The sequence below is a fragment of the Gymnoscopelus microlampas genome (assembly GCF_963454915.1).
Source record: "Gymnoscopelus microlampas genome assembly, chromosome: 15".
NCBI lineage: Eukaryota > Metazoa > Chordata > Actinopteri > Myctophiformes > Myctophidae > Gymnoscopelus > Gymnoscopelus microlampas.
In genome coordinates, this window is record NC_139952.1 from 47,355,942 (window position 1) to 47,374,677 (window position 18,736).

At 40.2% G+C, this 18,736-nt stretch overlaps 1 protein-coding gene across 1 annotated transcript in view; it reads left to right on the top strand.

The window, feature by feature from the left end:
* The first annotated feature begins 13,367 nt into the window (after positions 1-13,367).
* asns (asparagine synthetase) overlaps positions 13,368-18,736 on the top strand; it is a 38,103-nt gene continuing 32,734 nt past the window's right edge. Inside the window, exon 1 of the mRNA XM_084080594.1 lies at positions 13,368-13,487. The gene's annotated coding sequence lies outside the window, so the exon portion shown is untranslated. The remainder of the gene's footprint in view (positions 13,488-18,736) is intronic.

Genomic DNA, 18,736 nt, shown 5'->3' on the forward strand with positions numbered 1-18,736 from the left:
TATGTAATTGATTCTATAAAGTCGCTGACATGCAACTTAATCACCACCTACCTGTGATTGGATTGTATGTGTTGCCGATGTTGGTGAGGACTCTCTTGTAAACCAGAGTGGTGTCAACATTAAATGGTCCGACATCCTGACTTGAGTCACTCAAACCAGCAGAGAAGGCCACCTTCGGTTTGTCTGTCAACACAGCAGCATTTAGATGACCCATTCTTTCCGGGAACGCATCTGTGTCATTTTAAGATTTCTTTGGCTATTCAAGAATAGCAGATCTACAAGCTTGTAGATCTGCTATTTTTGAAAAATCGTGAAAATGTGTGCAAATCTTTGAATATATAGCCTACAAAATACATTCAAATCTTTGCTTCTAGGGGTCCCTGGAACAACATATTTTGAGATGAGGGGGTCTGTGGACCATTTGGGGGTCCTTGACATTTCTCAACAGTTTGAGAACCACTGATATTATAGCAACATACGTTTTTTTCTTATTATTTTTAGGTTAGGATTTAGAAGACTAGAAGCAAAGATTTGAGTTAAAAATGTTCGCTTAAAAAAAACCTACATTCAAAGATTAAATTTTTTTTATGATATATAAAAAAATATCTAGATCTAAAAGCTTGTACGAGTGTGCAGATCTGTTATTTTTGAATAGCCCAAGTATAAGGTAATGGTTAAAGTGGTTAAAATCTAAAATGAGAGATGCTTTCGCGGTCTTAATGGGTTAAAGGGATAGTGCACCCAAAATATTACTTATTTTCAATCAATTACACACCCCATGAAGCATTGAATTCATGGAGATTTTTTTTGTTTTTATCGCATTCCTAAACCAATAATTCGATGACCGGCGGTCTCTCCAGTAGGTGACTCAATGAGTCTCCTTGTGTCTCCTACCGGATACATTAGCATCTTTATTATTATTATCATCAAATTATTGGCTTAGGAATGCAACAAAAACAAAAGAAATCTCCATGAATTCAATGCTTCATGGGGTGTGTAATTGATAGGAGACTAGAAAAAGTGCTCCTCGGAGCACAGGTCTCCGCCAGGTCAGGTACGTTATTGTAGCCTCCTGGTGGCGCTATAATAAGTCAATGTGTAAAGGGTGCCATTTATTCTTTGGTCTTTCACGGCAATCAGACACTGCATTCATGATTTGAGGCATTTTGTTCCAAAAATGTGTTTTGCTAAATTAGACCTGCTGGTGGCGCTATAACATGTTGGATAATGTTTGGATAAAATCTGTAGGAGTAATGTCAATTTGTCAATTTTGCACAAATGGGCCTCCCGGTGGCGCTATAACAGGCCCATGTGAAACATTTGGGGCAGAGGTTCTGAATTGGCATCCTGGGAGTGTGTGTGCACAGTTTCGCAGCGACCGGGCCAACGGTGCCGGAGATTAGCTGCTAAGTAACGGACAGATGGTCACACACACGGACGGACGGACAGGGGGTAAAACATACTCTCTCGCCATGCCTTTCGGCCTGGCGGAGACAATACGTTTTTTGGGGGTGAACTACTCTTAAAATGAGCCATTTTTCAACACTGTCTTCTCCTCCTCAAATTACCTTCACTTTCTTGCACCTTGTTCTCAACGACACCCAGTCTGGTCTGAAGGACCTCCGTCTTGCTTTCAATGCCGTTCAATTTGGCTGCCATTTCTGAAAGATATCACAGAGAAACGTATTATGTTAAACTATGACACATTGAAACAACTACCTACAACTTCAAGCTCCATTTTTAGATCTCGTTTGATGCTCAAAAAGCATGGAGACGCTTGACCAGTGGTGTAAAGTACATGTACTTAAGTACAATTTTGAGGTATTTTTTACTTAACTGGAGCATTTCCAATTTTCAGTACTTTTATTTTTACTCCACTACATCTCATAGGCAAATATTGTACTTTTACTCCACTACAATTATTTGAAAACTTACTAACTAGTTACTTTGTAGGTTTTGATTATTATTACAAAACATGCATCAAACACTTCAGCCCTATGTACATGTCGGCCATTTGAAAATAGCCGATCTACAAGCTCATCGCGACGCATTGTGAGCTTGTAGATCTGCTATTTTCACATGATTTCTATTTGAAAACTTGTGAAATGGGACATTCTGCATAATGAGTACTTTCTACATTTGATACTTTAAGTACATCTTGATACCAACACTTTTGTACTTTTACTCAAGTAAACTTTGAATTCCTGACTTATACAGTACTTGTAACAGACTACTTCTACATTGCAGTATTGATACTTTTACTTAAGTAAAACATGCAAGTACTTTTTTCCCCCCACCACCGGAGAGACGCGTGATCCATCCTAACCTGCATTTTCTTTTGCCATTCCCTCCACGGCACTCTTGGTGGCACTCAGCTCGGCCTGAAGGTGGGTCACGGTGGCCTCCAGGAGAAGCACCTTGTCTCTCTGCTCCTTGGCCTCCCCCTCGCTGGCTGTCACCCTGGATTCCATGCAGCTCATCTTCTCTCTGGTCTCCGCTCTCATCTCTACCATCGTGTCCCTCAGAGTGTTCAGCTCAACGTAGATGTCAGGTCGTAAGAGAGCACCTGGAGAGTGGTGGAAAACATTTTTTTTTAAATCTAAGTAAAAGTATCAATACCACAATATAAAAGTTCTCTGTTACAAGTAAAAGGCCTGTGTTCAAAATGTTACTTGAGTAAAAGTACCAAAGTATTGGCATCAAAATATAATTAAAGTACCAAAAGTAAAAGTTCAAAAAATGTTTGAAAATAGCAGATCTACAAGCTCACGACGCGTTGTGAGCTTGTAGATCGGCTATTTTCAAATAGCCTATGTATAGAATAGGGCTAAAGTGTTTAATGTATGTTTTATAATATAATGGATATAATGATTTATCTGCAAAGTAACTAGTAACTAAAGTTTTCAAATAGTTGTAGTGGAGTAAAAGTACAATATTTGCCTCTGAGATGTAGTGGAGATGTAGTAGAATACAAGTATTGAAAATGGGAAATACTCCAATAAATAAAGTCAAAATTCCTCAAAAGTGTACTTAAGTACAGTACTTGAGTAAATGTACTTAGTTACTTTAGCCTACCTGGTTCCAGACGGCTCTCTCTCTCCTCGACCCGACCATCACTCTCCCCGGCCTGAGCCTCAGACAGGCAGAACAGCAGAACCAGCACAGCCCAGCCCCAGCAGCCCTTCATTCTGAAACAGAGTGACTGTGAGATATTGTGCAAATTCACGTCCTTTATGTACTCACAAACCTGACTAAACAAACGGCGGACACGTCATTGTGCCCAGTGGAAAGTTAATGTGCAAGCTGGACACTAAATAAAGTCTGAGAGTTCCAACACGTGGTGGTGTGATAAGATATTGGTTCTGAAAACAGTATATTTCATGTAATATCAGCTGCTTTTTTTTTTGGTGTGGTGTTTGGTGGTGGGCCAAAACGTCCGTCATATGAGCTGCTGCTGATGATGAAAGACTATAATAAACAAGATCCTAAATCAGTGGTTCTCAGCCAGTGGTCCTTGAGGAGGTTCCAGGGGGTCCCCAGCCAAATTAATAGTTTGTAACTAAATTGACCCTTATGTGTCTGTAACTCTGAGAGTGTACAAATGGGTCCATTTGGTTCCATTTGTACACTCTCAGAGTTAAATTAACACTGTGATTATGATACTACAGTGTAGATTAGGACGCCCAAGAAATCTAAATGTTTGAATCCCTGGCATATCTTTTCAAATGGGGGTCCGTGGGCTAATATGTGTCAATTTGGGGGTCCTTTGACGCGAAAAGGGTTGAAAACCACTGTCCAAAATGGATGAAAGTGAGTGCTGGTATTCCTTTCTAAGAAACTTTTTCTGCCTGAACCGTGCACCTGATACACACGTACTGTGAACTACTCGTCTGGTGAGTACTTGCCTCTCTCTGTCACAGTCTCAGACTGTGCCTGTCTAGGTGTTGTATTTCTATGCTGTGTTCTAGTTGCTCTGGTTCTATGTTGTCTTCTCCAGCTGTATCTCATGTGTAATCAGCCCTCGTGTGTATATTAGTCTTGTTCCCCAGACGGTGCTTGTTGGCTCATTGTTTGTGTCACCTGTATGTTTGACTGTAATAAAATCCCAATCTTGGGTTTCTGCATTTGGGTCCTCACCACACCACCAGACCGTGACACTCTCTCTTTCAAGCATAATTAAGAGAACAATAGCAATTAAATAGCGACAGATATAGAAACATATTATCCCTTGTGCATAATATGTGACACTAGTCAACTAGATAGGCCAAATTGTCAAATCATATAAGAAAGAGGCAAAAAATTGTGGAAATATCTGATCTACAAGCTCACAACGCCTCACAACGCGAGACGTTGTGAGCTTGTAGATCGGCTAGTTTCACAATATTTATCTGTTAGTCCATGGGCCCAGGCCAGAATTTTCACTAATCAGGGACACTCAAGGTGGCAAATTCTAGTTTGGTATTTTGAAAAGGTCTATATCCCTAGATAACATTTCAACATGATAGCCCTTCCCAAGTAGTAGCTTAGTCCCAGTTATCAGCCTTCAATGACACCAACCATAGATACAAAGAATGAAAAAATCGTCTAACCTATTTTGAATAGAACATGTCATACAGAGGGGGAAAAAACATCATTCAATCTCTTTCTTTCACTTATTTAACCACATGAACCCTAGCATGCCTATTCTGGAGAAAATGTTGTGTATCGGGCCACGTGCTATAGAATATGGACTAAAATTACTTTATTAATCCATTATAAACCCTGTTAAAGTGTTTCATGACATCAGGAGACCAAAATACACTAAAAAAAGTTGCTATTTGGGGGATTTCAGCTGTGGTTGTCTGTTTTATCCGATCTTTGTGAATAAAATGATAGAGACAGCTTTGGTAACATTTCTAAGTATCCTGTCTATTGTTATAGGTGTGAATCTAAAACACCACACCGGCCGAGCTCTTTGTTCCCACAGAATATTATGCAAGAGTGCCTGTTGACATTAAGACAGCTGCTCTCTCAACCAGCAGACTGACAAGAATTAAGTTAATACATACAGGATTCATTATAAAATGTTTACTAGTCTTTTCTAAATTCACAGATAGATATAAGCTTTAGTAAAATATAGTTGAAGACCTTTAGTGGGATAATAGGATCATTCTGTGTTTAAGTCCGTGATTAATGGCAATATTATTGAGAAAAGGGTTTCTGACGTTCCCTCCAGAGGGGAGGGAGGGGCTGAGTTCTCCAAGACAGGGGAACGGTGGGGGAACCCAGGAGGAGAGTGCGTTTCTTTTAAATAACCTTAATCATGTAGATCATTCATACAACGTCGGACATGTTAATGTTCAGCCTTATGATAGTCTTTCCCAAGTGGTAGCTTAGTCACAGTTATCAGTGAAGAAAGCTTGCCACTTTTTTTGAACAGAACAGGTTCTTGGGAGCTCAGTTCCCCTAGGCCGGAGCGTAACACTGGCGGAGACAATAACCTTTTCAATGCAAACCGATCCATGTGAATCCAACAATAGAAAAGGAAATGTTATCCGATCTTTGTGAATAAAATGATAGAGACAGCTTTGGTAACATTGTGGGAATAATATGTTGACCTAATAAGTTTTACAAGCTGACATTGTTCTTCCTCTTGTTTATGACCAAAGCTTTCTGGGACACAGCCTATTCTAGTTTCGTATTTTGAATAGGTCTATGTGACGAGGTCGAAACGGAGGGTTTCTTAATTTTTCCAATTTCTTTTATTGATGCTTAATGTATGAATATTTCCCACTTAACCCCCATCATCTTAACTATTTTCTGTACAATGTTTTGCACTGCATGTTATATGTTCAATGATTGTCTTGTGTTTTGACCTGAATCACATCCCACTGCCCCTGATGAATGAACAATTGCAGCCGCGTAATGACCGAGCCCGAAGAGCAACCAGTGAGAGCGGAGCTGGGCGGAGCCTCCGTGCTATAAGAGTGAGCGCGGGCTCATTTGGGGAGAGACAGGGGAAGAGAGAACACACACAGAGGAGGTGTGCAGGGGCCAGGTGTGAATGAACCACCGGAGCCAGTCGTGTATGAGCCAGTCAGGTGAAGGAAGGAGCCACCGGAGCTAGAGTGTGTATACTGTAGGAACAGCAGAAGGCTTGTGCGAGCCAATTGTGACGGATCCACTGGAGCAGCACAGCTGAGAGACGCCCCTACCCCCCCCCCTCTCTCCTTCTCCTTTTGTACATATTTCTCACTCTTCATACCAGTAACCTGTAAACTGATTGTATGACATTCTATAGTAGTTGTGTATATCTGTCTGTCTCTTATGTCATCATGATTTGTGTGCATGGGGAACTCATTTGAAACAAGCTCAGTGCTTTTATGAGTCTTCCAGTTTAGTAGACCTTGTATTGTGAATTTGTACTTCCATGTACTGTTGTTCTCATGTCTTACTAAATAAAGTACATCAATCAATCAATCAGAGCCCAAGAGAGAGCAGAGTGACACTAGGGAGAAGGACAGCAGCAGGAGAGGTTGGGTACAGAGACACGGAGCAGAGTGAATGAATACGTGAGCGTAGACACACCAGCCACCTGGGAGTTTGGAAGTCGAGGTGTGCCTACCTACGAGGAAAAGGAGTGAGGAAGCAATCGGACCGAAGGGGAGAAAGAGAGCGAGACTAGACCATAAAAGAGATGACCATATGAGACGAGTGAGACCAGACCATAAAAGGAGCGCTGAGACGGAAAAGTGGCGATAAACGTTGCAGGCGCAACTAACTCAGCGCCAGGTGTCAAAACCTGGCTGGCGAGTGAGTATTCGAACAACGCAACGTTTTTATCCTTGTACAACCACTGACTGAAAGCGATGCTGTATGGTGTAAATGCACAGTAAACTGGTCCAAGTTTCCATTACTTTCAGGCGGAGAGAAGAAGAAGAAAAGAAGACAAAGACGACTGGCCTAAAATCCTCTTCCCTTACCCCCATATATGGACATGCAGAGTTTCCCCTGAACCAAACCCGTGTTGAGTATCCAAAAGCACTTTATTGGCACCGCACTTTACTTTTGAAGTAGTTGTTGCATAGAACCCCTGGTGACCCAGCCTGCACATTTTGCACAACTTTATAATTCATTTTATAGTTGTTGTGTAGATTGTTGTTTTGTGTTTAGATAGGTTTTATTAGTATAGTTGTTTATTTTTGATTGTTTTTATGGCGCAGATGCCACCTGTTTAGGGCTAATAAATGATTTACTTACCTTTGATCCATTGTATCCGTGTCCAGTTCCTCAAGGGATTTCTAAGTGTGTATTCTCAAAAACCAAAGTATTGAACTTACCAGTAACTCGAACCTGTGAAGCCTGTGAAAGAAGTAAAGTGTATTCAAAAAGGGGACTTTCCCTCTATAACAAAAGTGGCGTAGTCGACAAACAACCAAATTCAGATTGGACTCACAATAATTACGCACCCAGCACTTGATTGTGTATTTATATTTTATTGTTGTGAGTTTGATTCGAATTATTTATTAAAGAGAAGAGTGCAATAGCGCAAGCTTGCAATAGCGCAAGCTAATTGCAAGTCAAATGTGATACAATTACGGCCTTGTTCACATCTATATCCCTAGATGATATTTGATCATGATAGTCTTTCCCAAGTGGTAGCTTAGTCACAGTTATCAGTGAAGAAAGCTTGCCACTTTTTTTGAACAGAACAGGTTCTTGGGAGCTGGGAAGGGCGGTCTTCCACACCATTATGTTGCGTCTCAGTTCCCCTAGGCCGGAGCGTAACACTGGCGGAGACAATAACCTTTTCAATGCAAACCGATCCATGTGAATCCAACAATAGAAAAGGAAATGTTATCCGATCTTTGTGAATAAAATGATAGAGACAGCTTTGGTAACGTTGTGGGAATAACATGTTGACCTAATAAGTTTTACAAGCTGACATTGTTCTTCCTCTTGTTTATGACCAAAGCTTTCTGGGACACAGCCTGTTATTGGTATCTTAAGTATATTGTGAGATTTTCTTTAATCGTTTTATTTAGCAGGGCTTGTTGTTAGTTTAATGGAAGGGAAGAGCTGTCTTATCAGTGTCTGCGAGAGAAATAAGCAACCAGCTCTATGAAAACTATTCCTAAAGAAGCGACTATTATTATAGGCCAAAGGAGCACTTTAAACCCATACACATAGGCTTTTGAAAATAGCAGATCTTCAAGCTCACAACAATGCGTTGTGAGCTTGAAGATCTCTTATTTTAAAACACATATATATATATATATATATATATATTGAAAAAAGTGACAAATGTTTAAGATTTTTTAAACATTTTGAACAACACAAATCTAATACATATTAATTTCCTTAACATGAACATCTTTGAGAACCACTGATTATTTTTTTCTTTATAGGAAGCAAGAACAAATAAGCAACTACACTTTAGAAACAAGCCCAAAAATATGCAATCCACAACTATCAATGTTTACGTGTGTGTGTGTGTGTGTGTGTGTGTGTGTGTGTGTGTGTGTGTGTGTGTGTGTGTGTGTGTGTGTGTGTGTGTGTGTGTGTGTGTGTGTGTGTGTGCGCGTGCGTGCGTGCGTGTGTGTGTGGATGTTTAACTAGCATGGGGTCAACCATGCTGAAGTCGAGGAGATGATGAGGTCGACATGTCTCTATGGTCTGAGGACAGAGAAGTAGGGAGAGTTCAGCTTCAGCCCAGCATTTAGTCCATGGCCAGAATTTTCACTAATCAGGGACACTCAAGGTTGCAAATTCTAGTTTGGTATTTTGAAAAGGTCTATATCCCTAGATAATATTTCAACATGATAGCCCCAAGTAGTAGCTTAGTCCCAGTTATCAGCCTTAAAAAATCGTCTAACCTTTTTTGAATAGAACATGTCATACAGAGGGGAAAAAAACATTATTCAATCTCTTTCTTTCACTTATGAACCTTAACCATTCATTTTCTCTCTTTCATTCACTTCAATAATAATAATAATAATAGCTTGAATTTATATAGCGCCTTTCATAAACCCAAGGACGCTTCATCAAAAACAATGAACAACTAACAGACAAGCAAACAAAACAACACACAACTATAAGCCATAAGCCTGAGAGAAGTGTCTTTTCAAGGCAGCCTTTAAAGAGTCCATGCAGTGTTGGAGCATGGCGAATTCCTATTGGGAGAGAGTTCCACAGGGTGGGGGCTGCCACACTGAAGGCTCTGTCCCCGAAGGTTCACTTGTTTGCCTTGGGGACAGAGAGGAGGTCCAAGTCTGTGGACCGCAGGGTCTGTGACAGAGTCGGGTCTATAGGCCAGGCACAGGACTACTGTGCAGATAATGTGGGGAGATAATGGCAAAAAAATGAATGTCCTAAAAAAGTATTAAAGCTACTCATTTGAAAAGGCTATCATGTTTCTTATATGGACCCTACAAACAAAATGGTGCCAAAGAGATTTTGCCACCTTACGTGTCCCTGACTTCTGGTCTGGCCCATGGACTATGTGGAACAAACTAAATGTAAAGCCTCAACGCCTACATTCCAAGTGCTGTGTCAGGGTGGTATAGTGTCAATAGCAATCTAAAACAAATACATGAAAATAATACGCTTTTAGGTTTAATATACTGGAGAAGCAAACTTACTTAGTGAAAATGTATTGAAACTAATGGAGAATGGCTCCTCAAGCAAATGTTTTCACCTGGTGTATGACTAATGATAGTTTTGTTTATTTATATGGAATATATTAAATTAGATTGGAGCCCATCACATGTGTACTGAATATAATATAATCCCGTAAACAATAGTGTAGGGCAGGCAGGCCCTAGGGAGAGAGAGAGAGAGAGTGATTATGGGGGGGGGGGGGTGATTATAACAGTGGTTGGGGGCAATTGTAACACTGTAAAAAATAAGTTAAATTAACACACTATATCTCAAATAAAAGCACATCACTAAGTAATATGTATTTTTTATAATTTAATATTTTTACTTAAGAATTTTTTATATCAATAATTACAATACTTTTTTATTTGTATTCGAATTATTTTATTTTTCAAATGGAGCCTGTCTATTTTTTATTCAAATGTATTTTTACTTTGAAACATAAAAGTATGTAATCCCAGACAACAAATCTGCTTGCATTGAAAACACACTGTTCCAATTGACCCAGTCACTGTGTTACAATAATTGTAACACATTTAATCAATTATTGATTAAATCAACCATGATTAAATCACATATTCTAGCTAGAAACACCTATTCTACTCGCATATATAGGCTGCTGTCTGACGTTCATTTGTGAGCAATAAACATAGAGATACAATTCATCTAAGTTTAAATCAGCTGACATCTTATCTTTAGACTGCAGAAGGAAAATACTGTACATTAAAAAATGTAGGTTTACACCTCAAAATCTGTTTTTGTTGAAAACTTCTGCTGAGATGAAATGATCATTCTATCCTTCCATAGGCAGAGAGAGGACCCTGAGCATGTGCACAAGAAGTCTCACCCCTCTAGCTTATTTCCAATTAGAATGATTGAGTGTGTTACGTTTGTCCTGTTACTTTAGACCTCAGTCTCCCCTAACTTGATTATTTCTTGCTATAGCGTTACTGACTGCATAGTGTGGTGGCCTAAAAGTCATTAAAATGGGTGTGAGTGGTATTTCTTTGACAAAATAGGATGATTACTATCAGAATATAGAGTGTTTGTTCAGTAACAGGCCTCTCCCTGTCTCTCCTGCTCTTCAGTAAACAGAAAATGCATTTTCAGTCGAGGATACCAATCTTATCCAATCAGGAGAGAGAAGCCATACAGGATAAGTAAGTGAAATAGGAAGAGCATGAAATTGACGACCCCACTCCACCTTAAAATAAAACATATCATCATACCACCTTTAATACTACACAGACTCATTAGTGCTCGTTTATTTTTATACTATACTAATGACGATGACAATTTCTCAATATGGAACCAAATGGACCCGTAGGTCCATTTGGTTCTAATTCTACTGTCTCAGAGTACAGTTTCGGAGTTAAGTATTTTTACAATGTAGATTGGAGTCCCAGAAACACAAAAAAAATGGGTCTCTATGGATTAACGCATTATATTGTAGAAACTAGAGCCCTATAGTGCGTCATCTCGTTTTTAATATTGTATTAACTGAGTGAACACTGGATTTATTCATTTTGTCCACACGAGGGCGACAAAGGCCGTTGAATACAAACAGATCAATGGAGATTTTTTTTGTTAAAAGGTTAAAGCACTATATTCTGATAGTAATCATTACTACAGAGTGTTTGTTCGGTCACAGAGGTCTCTCCAGCTCTTTAGTAAACACAACATAAATACATTTTCATGTATAGGTGACACAATTTAAGCCAATCAGGAGAGAGCACTGAAAAATAAAGAACTGGAGAGACACAGAGACTCCTTTTACTGAACAAACACTCTATAGCAATGATTATGTAGTATATTTCCATATCACAATATAGAGCTATATATTTAACACTTATTTTAACCAAAGTAAATCACTTCAGCCAGAAGAACAACAACATTCCACCAACTCAAGATTCACACTGCAGAATGTGAACTTGTGAAGCCAGTTGCCTAACAGTCTGGTATCTGGGCCTTGTCTGTGGACAACCAGAGCTGAGATATTGGCACTTATAGATATTACATGATATGTTACTTACAGATTCACATACTTAATAAGGACAGTAAGAGTTTTAAAACGTGATGTAAAGTGTCATGAATGAAGGACTGACTGATTGATTGAATTGATTGAATATTTTATTAGACAGAAATGTAAAAACAGCACAGAGTACAGTCAAACACTTTGTCTAAAAGGATAACACCAAACAAGTCCTTGCGGTCTTGTTTCCATTGGGGTCCTGCTGTAGGTATTCAATTCATCAACATGTAAGAAATAGCACCAAACATTCAATATCATCATCACAAATATAAAACACTATATGTACAGAGTAGGGAAAAAGGGGGGGGGGGGGGGGGGTAAAGAAAGGGGGGGGGGGGTCACCAGGGATCATCGCCATGTTGGCTTGTGGTGGACATTTTTGACAGAATGTTTTTTTTTGCCATGGACATACAGATGAGCTGACAATAATATTACCACAAACACATAAAGAACTATAGCCTTAAATTACCTTTACAGGTCTGTAACTCTGAGAGTGTACAAATGGAACCAAATGGACCTTTACAGGTCTGTAACTCTGAGAGTGTACAAATGGAACCAAATGGACCTTTACAGGTCTGTAACTCTCAGAGTTATGGGGTCGTTGAAAATAAAAAGTTAGAGAACCAGTGTCATACGTATTCTGAAGAAAACCCAGAGACTGACGCTCACTAATTGGGTCTTATGATCAAAATAAGAACATTATAGTGTTATGTAAAAAACAAAAAACTTGCCACGGACAAGACTGGTCTCCTCTCTGTAAAGGAGAAGTGATAACTACCCCTCCCCCCCCCCCGGCCTCATGAAAGGTGAATTTTCAGGACTGTCATGTTCAAAGTGCTGTTCCATTCCTCTCATACCATGTGGAGCTCTTTACAGCCTCTCACCCTCATGTCACTTTACATAAATCAGTGAGGGTGCAGCCTCAGGGTTCCAGGGCTTCAGGAAGCAGTGGTGGGAAAAAGTACTCACATGATGTTACTGCAATATACTAGATAGAAAATACTCTGTTACGAGTAAAAGTCCGGAATTCAAAATTTACTTGAGTAAAAGTACAAAAGTATTGGTATCAAAATATACTTAAAATACCAGAAGTATAAGTACTAAAATGTTTGAAAATAGCAGATCTACAAGCTCACAACGCGTCGCGATGCGACACGTTGTGAGCTTGTAGATCTGCTATTTCAAATAGCATAGGTAAGGTACAGTATACAATAGGGATAAAGTGGTTAATGTATGTTTTATAATGTGAAAAAGGGGGTCCCTGCTTCATCTCTATCTATCAGCTAAGGGGGTCCCTGCTTCATCTCTATCTATCAGCTAAGGGGGTCCCTGCTTCATCTCTATCTATCAGCTAAGGGGGTCCCTGCTTCATCTCTGTCTATCAGCTATGGGGGTCCCTGCTTCATCTCTGTCTATCAGCTAAGGGGGTCCCTGCTTCATCTCTGTCTATCAGCTAAGGGGGTCCCTGCTTCATCTCTCTCAGCTAAGGGGGTCCCTGCTTCATCTCTGTCTATCAGCTAAGGGGGTCTCTGCTTCATCTCTCTCAGCTAAGGGGGTCCCTGCTTCATCTCTGTCTCAGCTAAGGGGGTCCCTGGTAAAACATTGAAGACCCCTCTCTGCCCCTTATATGTAATATATAGGAGTGTGAATGACGCTCACACTGCAGCCAATCACAGCGGAGCAGTCCTTCCGGGCTATGGGATCAGAGCCATCCTGGGGGCATCATCATCATCATCAGTGTGTGTGAGCTGCCGGTTAGAAGTGTAACAAACCTTCATTAAACTCCTCTTCTCTGCTGGGAAACCCTCTGATTAACAAGGTATGAGTTCATTACATCACATCTGTGTCTAATCAGTGTGCTATCCCTCCATAGACATGTAGTAATGTGCTTTAACGCAGTGTGTAGATCATAATGTAGAGGAAGCGTGTGTCAGTCCATATGTTGAGAAACGTTAAAGCCTTCATGATGTACAGAACAGCACGTATGACGGTGTCGCTCGCCCCCCAAAAAGAGCAGATCTACAAGCTCACAGCGCGTCATGTAGTGACGCGCTGTGAGCGTGTAGATCGCGTCATACGGATATGATGCCGGTAATGTGTCAGTAGTGTGGTAGTGGCTACAATGTTTCCTCTAGTTGTGAACAGCATGTTACTACAGTACAGTGTAGGAGCACGTGGTCAGCCTATAGCCATACAGTAACATATGGACAGCAGATACATTGTAACCATGATGTTGCCACATGGCACATGGGAACATATTATATTATACCATGCTCACTGCATTATGAAGGAATGGATACACACTGATTGATTGATTGATTGATTGATTGATTGATTGATTGATTGATTGATTGATTGATTGAACTTTATTAACAAGTTGCAAAGATTACAGCAAGTACAGCAAGCAATGGCTATGTATAGGCAATAGGGTGTGTGTGTGTGTGTGTGTGTGTGTGTGTGTGTGTGTGTGTGTGTGTGTGTGTGCGCGTGCGTGCGTGCGTGCGTGCGCGCGCGTGCGTGTTGGAAGAGAAAGTCATCAATCCTACAATTATACTGTTACCATTATAATTGTGGTTAAAAAAAAGTTTCATTAGTCTAAAACGCTGACATAAAAAGTAATAATGGCTTCCATAAACTAAGTGTCTGATTGCTGTTGTTCTCTTAAAACTGTGTGTAAATCACAACTGTTGTAATATGTAATATGTAATAGTCCCATGAAAGAAACAGAAGGGTCAAAAGCTCTCACTGGCTCCCTCCTGTGGAGATGGAGAGACTGCCACATGCGCACAGCTACCATAATAGTCAAGTAAAGTAAAGCTACACACAGCAGTGTACTTAAGTACAATACTTGAATACATCATGTACTTACTTAGTTACTTTCCAGCTCTGCTAAGAAGTAAGTACTGTGATCTGATGTTAAGTGTAGGTTTGGGATCCGGAACCGGAGTTAACCGGATCCAACATCGAGAACCAGAATGGGTTCTATCATCACATTTGGAACGTTTTTTATCAATACCAGTGGTTCTCAAAACCTTTTAATTTTAAGGACCATCATAACTCTGAGAGTGTACAAATGTGTACAGGTCCATTTGGTTCCATTTTTACACTCTCAGAGTTACAGACCTGTAAGGGTCCATTTGGTTCCATGTGTACACTCTCAGAGTCACAGAGCTGTAAGGGTCCATTTGGTTCAATTTGTACACTCTCAGAGTTACAGACCTGTAAGGGTCCATTTGGTTCTATCGTTTAAATCCTAAAGGATTCCAGGTATGTACCTCAGCAATCCATCTCCCTGGGGTGCCTTGTAAAGAGGACAGAATGATACTGAAAATAAGACACTCCGACCTACTTCCTTACTTCTCATAATGCGTGCGGTCACTCCGGTCAGTACAGTAGACTCTATTGAATGAACTGAAGGGTCAGTAGATTCTATTGAATGGACTGAACGGTCAGTAGACTCTATTGAATGAACTGGACGGTCAGTAGACTCTATTGAATGAACTGAACGGTCAGTAGACTCTATTGAATGGACTGGACGGTCAGTAGACTCTATTGAATGAACTGAACGGTCAGTAGACTGTATTGAATGAACTGAACGGTCAGTAGACTCTATTGAATGAACTGAACGGTCAGTAGATTCTATTGAATGGACTGAACGGTCAGTAGACTCTATTGAATGGACTGAACGGTCAGTAGACTCTATTGAATGAACTGAACGGTCAGTAGATTCTATTGAATGGACTGAACGGTCAGTAGACTCTATTGAATGAACTGAACGGTCAGTAGACTCTATTGAATGAACTGAACGGTCAGTAGACTCTATTGAATGGACTGAACGGTCAGTAGACTCTATTGAATGGACTGAACGGTCAGTAGACTCTATTGAATGGACTGAACGGTCAGTAGACTCTATTGAATGAACTGAACGGTCAGTAGACTCTATTGAATGAACTGGACGGTCAGTAGACTCTATTGAATGAACTGGACGGTCAGTAGACTCTATTGAATGGACTGAACGGTCAGTAGACTCTATTGAATGAACTGGACGGTCAGTAGACTCTATTGAATGAACTGGACGGTCAGTAGACTCTATTGAATGGACTGAACGGTCAGTAGACTCTATTGAATGAACTGAACGGTCAGTAGACTCTATTGAATGAACTGGACGGTCAGTAGAGTCTATTGAATGAACTGAACGGTCAGTAGACTGTATTGAATGAACTGAACGGTCAGTAGACTCTATTGAATGAACTGAACGGTCAGTAGACTCTATTGAATGAACTGAACGGTCAGTAGACTCTATTGAATGAACTGTCTCTCTCTTTCCTTTATTTATTCAGGGGAGCCCACTGAGAGCAAGCTCTCTTTTTCAGGGACGCCCTGATAACAGCATAAAAATACATACAGAATGAAAAACAACAACAAACATTTGAAACATATTACAATCATCACAGATGCAAATAAACAGTGTTACATGAAACAGGTGCAGTTACTATGCAATGTGTCCTCGAGAAGTACCCTAAATGTCTCTATTGAGACCAATCGCTCCAGTTTCAGAGAGTCCTGAAGTTTGTTCCATTTGTGTGGAGCATAATACACAAAGGCAGTCTTTCCTTGTTCACTTTTCTTACGTGGACTGGTATATCTAATGTGGTTTTGTGAACGTGTTGAGTGTCCAGAAACCTTTGGTTCTAAGAGTGAAGATAGGTATAGAGGAAGCTTGCCACATAAGGCCTTATAAATAAAAAGAATACAATGTTGTTCTCTGCGTACTGCGAGAGATGACCAACCCACTTTATCATACAAAATACAGTGATGGGTGTGATAGTCATCACCAGTGATAAAACGTAGGGCACTGTGGTAGACTGCTTCAAGAGGCTTAAGTGTAGAGATTGAAGCATGCATGTATAGCACATCACCATAGTCAAACATAGACATTATGACAGATTGAATAACAGTTTTTCTGCTGGAAAGAGAAAAACAGGATCTGTTTCTGTAGAGGAACCCAATTTGCCCTCTTAGTTTTTTCGTTAGGTTCTCCACATGAATCTTAAAAGAGAGCTTAGTATCTATCCAAATGCCCAAGTATTTATAAGATGAGACCAGTTCAATTTGCTCACCTTTAAGAGTGTAAACACCAGTAGAGGGATTTGTGTTTGGAGATCTGGTAAATACCATGCATTTTGTTTTGTTAGCATTCAGGACAAGCTTAAGTTGAATTAGAGCTCTTTGAAACCTGTTAAAAGCAGTCTGCAAATTTGCAGTGGCCATTTCAAGTGTTGGGCCAATGCTGTATAAAATTGTGTCGTCCGCATACAAATGGACATCCCATTGCGGGGAGGGGAGTGTAATATTATTGATATAGAGGGTGAACAACAGGGGCCCCAAAATTGAACCCTGAGGGACACCTTTACCAACAGATAGAGGACTCGATTTAAAACCATCAGCTACCACAGCTTGTGTTCTATCCGTCAGATAATTAGAAAACCATCTGACAGATAGATCATCCAATCCAATGGAGGATAGTTTATGTAATAAAATAGTATGATCCACGGTGTCAAATGCTTTGGAGAGATCTATAAAAATGGCTGCACAGTGTTGGTGATTATCCAGACCGGTTATTATATTGTTTGTGACAAGAGTTGCAGCTGTCATAGTGCTGTGACCTGGTCTAAAGCCTGACTGTTGAGATTGGAGTATGTTATGTGTGTTTAGGAATGCACGTAGCTGTGAACTGACTAGTGACTCTAGGATCTTGGCTAGACAGCATAATTTTGATATTGGCCGGTAGTTATTTAAGTCTGATTGATCACCACCCTTGTGTAGTGGTATGACCTGTGCATCTTTCCAAATTGCGGGAATTAAGCCTGATGTAAGTGTTAAATTAAAAATATGTGCAAGTGGTGCAGTAATTAAACGTGCACTAAGGTGCAGCAGATATGGGCTCAGATCATCTGCACCCTTTGATTTTTTAGTGCATATTTGTCTAAGTGCAATTAAAACCTCAGAATGAGTTATTGGTCTAAAAGTAAAACATGGGGGGGACGGGTCGAGTGAGTTATCAGTGAGTGATTCACCACCATGATCTGGCAACGCAGTATTGACAGACTGTCTGTCAAATAAATGACCAGCTAAAATAAAATGATTGTTAAAAGCATCACAAATGTCTGGTTTATTTAAAACAACCCCATTTTCGCTATTAATTTGTGACGGGAGAGAGGAGGCTGGCCTAGCTTTTAAGGACTTCACGACCTTCCAAAAACTGGCCGCGTTACCTTGTGTCATAGCAAAACTGGATAAATAGAAATCTGCTTTTGCCTTTCTAACCATAATGATGGCTTTGTTTCTCAGTGTCTTAAATAATGACCAGTCTGCTGGTGTGCCAGAACTTCTGGCCTTTGACCAGGCCACATCTCTGTGGCGGAGGGCCATTTTGAGCTCTGCTGTAAACCATGGACTGGAGCGATTTTTTACTCTGAAGTTCTTATAAGGTGCATGTTGCTCAGTAATGAGATTAAAAATATTAAGAAATTGACTAAAAGCTAGCTCTGGGTCTTGAATTAAGTTGATCTTGTACAGGTCAGAATAAAATAAATCATATAAAAAACCCTGTTCCGAAAAAACTTTAAAATTACGCTTTTTAATCACCTGCCCCTTTGTTTTATTAGCTTTAGCCACTCTGACACAGACTATCGGACAGTGGTCACTTACACCTTGGGCAAACACCCCACTATACGGGTACTTGGCTGGTCTATTTGTTAAAATTAGATCAATCAAAGTAGATCTAAGGGGGTTGTTTATATTTGGTCTGGTGGTATGCTGGATGAGTTGGGATAAATTTAAGTCCATGCAAAGCTGTTTTAGCCGAGCAGAATTGCTAGAGAGCCAGTTCAGATTAAAATCTCCCAAAATCAAAACCTCCGAGGACACGTATTTGGACAAAATCTTCCCAAAATCCTCCAAGGCCACAACTGGCGTTGAAGGGGGCCGATAGGTACCTATAACTGTACAGTGGATATCCCCACCCAGACAAATGTCTAAAACAATATATTCAAATCGTTTTGGGAT